Raw genomic sequence first — 6,100 nt, forward strand, 5'->3', positions numbered from 1 at the left:
GTTTACAATGGTAACAGCTGGCCTTTTATTTAATACAAAGTACATACACACACACAAATAGAAGCATATTTTCTGTTCGGTTGTTGTTTAAGATTGTCTTACAGTCACCTAAACACTAAGACAGGAAGATTCTCCTCTCATGCAAGGCTTCTGTTGTGCAGCTCCATGCAGAAATGTCTATTGTGAGTTACAGTTTGTAATTAAATTACTGAGCTGTAACACACTAATGTACTTCTGCATCAGTAACATGTTCAGGTTCATAGTGACTTGATGAATATGAATTTGACTCTGTTCAGCCTGAATGAAGGATTAGTGAAAGGTATGAGAAGGAAGCTCTACAAAGACTTACTCTGTAATCTCTTTTTCAAAATGAGTCAGTCGTTTCAAGCAGTAATCTTTATTCAATTAAGATGCATTGCTGTAAAAGGTTGCTGGATTTATCTAAGCTCCAAGAATATGAGGATAGAGAGTGTATTTGGATCCCCATGAAAGTGTGGTTTTAAAACCACAGATGTGGTAAGAACATTTCAATGTACCCTCATTTGAAAGAAAACTGTGCTATCAGTGCTATTACATATACAGTAATACACAAAATGAATAGTCCAAAGCAGCCAAAAGTCTTTTATCTAATTTTTTCACACATTATTTATTATTGGCAATGCAAATGGGGCAGCTGTGGCTCAGAGATAGAGCGGGTCATCCATCAGTTGAAAGATCAGTGGTTCATGTTGAAGTGTCCTTGGGCAAGACACTGAACCCCGATTTGCACAGCTTCAGTGTGTGAATGTGTGTGAAAGAATAGTCTCCTCCAACTTAGACTCCTCCTGTGTGAATGGGTGAATGTAAATGTGTTGTAAAAACGCTTTTAGTGGTCGAAATTACTAGAAAGGCGCTATGCAAGTGCCATTTTACCATTTACCATTTTACCATTTACCAAATGGTATAACTTTAGGAATGGCAACTTTGGTTTGTCCACCACTTTGTTCAGAGTGAAAATCTGAACTACTTGCGACAACTTCCAACCAGACAGATTTCAAGTTTCAGTATTTGCAACAACTTGCTAGTAGTTGCAAATTGAAATGAAATTTAGTACAGACATTCATGGTCCCTTGAGGATGAATCCTAATGGTCGTCCATTGGTGGTCCTTTTCCTCTAGCATAACCATTAGGTTGATATTTATGGATTTAAGTGACATTTCTCAACAAATATTCGATGGATTGCCATTAATGTCATTCATGTCCCCCTCATGATGATTTGTAAGAGCTATGGAGGTCTCGTTACTTTTCCTCTTCGATCATCTAAACTCAAATTCAAATCTGCCCAATTCTTTGGTTTATGACCAAATACTTGCAAAACTACCACAACACTCCCATCAGCCTCAGCTGTACTTTGTGTTTAGTGCTAAGGAGCAAATGTAAGCATTTAAAGAGGTCGACATCACTACAGACTCTCTCTGGTCTTGATGAATTACCTAAAACTATGCAAGCTGTTTTCTTATACAAACTCTTCAAATGAGAATCAGTTTTTGGTAATTGCTTGGAGTTGGTCTCAAAACGCACAAAAACGAAAAAACACAAAACGTGTTCTCACCTGCTGGAAATACTCTGGTTAAGATGAGGGGTGGTCTTGACCTCCCCTAGCATTTGAGGCACCCAAACTCAACTTAAATTACTCCTATATACCACAAGAAGACTTGTTACTTTCAGGACCAAATGCTTTTGTTCATTTTGAATCCATCAAGCAACACTGTCTGGCAGACAAGTGTTTAGCAGAGATGGACCCGTGAGCACTGTGGTTCTTTCAGAATTCTGATTTGATGTAGGCCTATTACAACCTAATTGGTCTGCATTAGATTTTGCTGTACTTCATTGTAGCCTAAATTATTTAATATCTTTAAGCATATTTAGTGCAGAAATGATCAACAACATAATATATTATTTGCACTTTTGCTGATAACCAGCTGTGTTTTTGGAGGTCAAGACATCCAAGAGTTTGGAGAAATAGTAGAAGGGAAACTCCATGTGAGTCCCCATGTAAGGGAATGTGTGAAAAAAGTATTGTATCAACCATTTAATATCTTGCCAACTTCTACTGGAGAGAGAATGGGTTATTTAGCTGCTAAAATTGCAGCGATTTTCTGCAAACATTTAGCAAAGTATTGCACAATTACAGACATTATTCTGTAATGGCAAGTGGAGCAAGCTAATGTTGATAAGCGTGCCAAGAGACGTGAGCAAAGGCACCTTTTATCTACATTCAGGTCAGGATTCATTGAACTGATCACACAAAACTGCTGACGAGGAATGGCATTATCTGAACATATTATAGGTGCTATAATAGTGCAGAAGATGAATCTACTGAGGTTAATCCAAAGGGCCATGTGCTGAAATTTAATTAAACAAGATATCATCAAAATAATGAAAATAACACATCACTTGTTAAAAAGCTTTTTCATGGTTCTTTAAAAGTAACTATAACAATATGCAACAAATACCATCTAACACAATCTAATTACAGCAGTGTAAAGGGTTAATTCACCCAAATTAGAACCAAAAAATACCGTCCAGCTTACTACTAGTGACACATAGCCTTGTTGTATTGTTAAATGCATTGAAAAATTACGCTTCAAAAAACAGCGAGCAATAGGAGCAAGTCTTCTTGGCAATTATGTCATGGTTTCTTAGCATAATCCACAGACCGTGATGTGGAACGTTTTCATTAAATATCCACATTATGTTACTGGGGTAGACAGTGCAATCCAGTCTGCATTGCATTTCCATCAAAACATCTTTGCTGTTGCAAATTAGTTGCATATAAACAGAATTTCTAGGGGAAAGGGTTAAATAACATCACATGACATAACAGTGGAACTGTAGTCCCATGATAACACCTGTGTGTGGTATTTGATGTCCAATGTAAACAGCTCCCTTAATCTTTCTTCAGCTGTCCATTGACTCTTTTGACATGCTTAACTTCAATTTGAAACCTTTGACTTGCTTAAATTAAATATGACTCACTGTAGCACCATAGTCGGATGTTTAAGGCGTTAATAACTGCAAAATGTCACAAAGTACAAACATTTCCTCTAGAGGAACCTGAATACTCTGGATTGGTCATCCACAGTATCAAAAGCCTTTAGTGGTATAAAATGAGCTGAGTAACTGTGGTTTTAAAATACCTCTTATAAAACAGAACATAATGCACTAAGGAGAGGGCGCCTCACTGTTTCATCTCTAATGAGAAGATTCACAAAGACAAAACAACTTTTTCTCCTTTTCTTTCTCCGTTAATGAGTCTACTCACCTGACACTGTTATCATATCCCTTTCAGAGCCTTCAAATCTTCCTCAAGACACCTCCATCTTCCTTTCATCCACCCCCATCCCTCTGCCATCCAGACCTCATCATCAGTCAGGTCTAGATGCCTCGGATGTCGACCTCCAGCCTGACACACACAATGACGCATGGCCCTGCTTTTAAAGCCAGGTCACACTCAGTCTTACATAACTCATGTCTGTGAAAATGCCACTCTCTATCTGCCACTGTCTGGCTATACACCTCAACACAGTAGAGGAATCCTGATTGTAATGCTGGACGTGAGCAGCAGGATGTGAATGGAATAATGGCATTGATGATCGAAATAGCTTAGTTTGCTCTAAGTAGTGCCTGAATTGTGTTGAGAGTTCTTAACATTTTTTTTGTGGCATGGAGAAATGTTTTTGCAAAACTAAAGACATATATATCCATCATTATGAAAAAAAACAACAATTACTGTAATGAGGCTGTCACATATAAAAGCACAAATCCCAGAAATGATGATCAAACAAAGTAAAGCCAACTCCAATAATATTAGAAGAAGAATATGAGGAACATGAGGAAAACATTTCAACTATTACTGTGCACCACAATGTTTTGCCAGTGTTAGCAATTTTTCATTTGTAATAGTAGCAAAACATTTTTTTATTTTAGCATTTGGAAAATAAACATTGATTTATAGCCAGGTGCAATAGCTAAAAGCACACGCTTTGTCTTCAGTGTCACACTAATCACTGATTGGATTTCATGCATGGGGAACAGAGCCACTCATCAAAAGCTGAGCGGAAAATGTTTTGGAATATCCCATTTGATATTATCCAGATGCTTAAAATTAGTTCTGTATATCTGCGTTCACAAGCATCATATGGACAAGAAAATTTTCATCTGCATGCTTGTGAAACTAATTTGTGTGATGGAGGATTCCTGCTTTCATCTGACCCTTAAAACAGTTACCAGCTTGAACTAATGTCGACGTGTCATCAGCCTGAACTTGGGCTCCTGGAGGACCAAAGCATCACTTTAAATCAATCAACCAGAACATCAGTTGAGCACTTGCTGAAGATCCATAGCCAGGTTGAAAATTCTTCTATATATATATAGAATAGAATATAGAAATTCTTCTATATTTGTAATCCCCAGAGGGAGTGGGTTAATAAACAAATACATTTCTTAAGACAAAGCATGATGTTAGATGTATCTGTGATAATGAGTGGCTTTATTATACTCGCACAGAACGCCGCAGAATGTTTCCAGGCCCCTGTCCTCCTCTGCCAAAAGAGGAGACTTTAGGTTTAGCATTGAGGGAACGCAAGCACAAAAGTTGACTGTCGTACTTTTTCAATCCTTGTCATCAGTAATTTGCTGAACACAGCCTTCGGTCCAATATCGTCCTCCCTGCAGAATACGAGAAAAACAACTGATTGTCATGGTCAAGGCATTCAGGAAACATGGCACATTGGAACAGTGTACAGAAAACCTTAAAGCAGGCACATTGTTCCTTCTTCCAAAGCAGAGCACTTAGAGAACCGTTCTATAATACAAGAGACCCTGACTGCCGGACAGATAGTGGCATATGTATCTTTATTAGCTTGGCGCAGAGATTTGCCAGATTAACCCAAAGCCTATCCTGGCTCACTGGTGGGCTAGTGGGATTTTAAGGGGTTAAAGAAAACATGGAGGAAAACATATTGCTTCATCTGTACATTGTATGACTTATATGTATCATTCAATAAAAACATTTATCAAAAAAAAGTATCTATGGATAGTTTAAAATGTGAGTGGACATAAAGATACTGTACATGTTGGTAGGTGCTATATTTATTACCGTAACATAACAACAGTAACATATTGTGCCGTCAAATCTATTTATTGCAGAATACTACTGTGCACTGAGGACAGGAAATTGAAAAGAAAATGCTTCTAGGAAGAGCTTTCATGGTTCCTCTATATTATCAGATATTACATTTAATAATTCACAATTTAATAACCAACTTATATCTCAGAGTATTCCCAAAATGTGTGAAGAATTTGCTTGAAGTTGAACTGTAAATCCATATCACAGTTGCTCCACACAGTACTGTCCATGGTCGCAACTGAGGGATTATTCACAGAAATCTACACATCAAGTGGACTTTAAATGACTATTTAAGGACTTCAACTCTTAATAGGGTCTCAGGTTTTCTCTCTTTTTTTGCAGCAAAAAGGTATTTCTACCATTAATGCTGATTAATTATTTTCTGCAGTCCATAAATGATGACCTCAGGTTAGATGACTTACCATAAGGGATGGAAAGAGTATTGAAGAAATTGTGCTCAGGTGCAATTACTTATCTAAAAATGTACTTGGGTAAGAATTAAAAATGTGTTGGATAAAATGTACCTGAATAAATGTTCCTGGGTTACATTTTTGAAAAGGAAGAATTGCAAATGATGATGTTGTTTTATAAAAATCATCTAATTAAAGAACACATTAGGCTACACAGTAAAGCCTTAAAACACAACACACTACAGAACCCTTACCAACAATAAATTCCTTTTCTGTAGACAGCACTTTGCAGTCAGTGCATAAAATGGATTATCAGCTACACAGCCGCCTTCCTCTGCATAGCCTTACCAGAATCATCCAAAGGACAAAATTTAGGAAACTGTCTTAGGCACTGCAGTGGCTGCAACAAACATTATTGCCTGGCAACACTGACGTCCTCTATTCTGTACAGTAAGTTTGTTATGCACTCACCTCTCTGAACAGCATTCAGTGAGACACCTTGAAGTTCTCCTCAGTTCTA

The sequence above is a fragment of the Pempheris klunzingeri genome, chromosome 3 (genome assembly GCF_042242105.1).
Source record: "Pempheris klunzingeri isolate RE-2024b chromosome 3, fPemKlu1.hap1, whole genome shotgun sequence".
In the NCBI taxonomy this organism is placed as follows: domain Eukaryota; kingdom Metazoa; phylum Chordata; class Actinopteri; order Acropomatiformes; family Pempheridae; genus Pempheris; species Pempheris klunzingeri.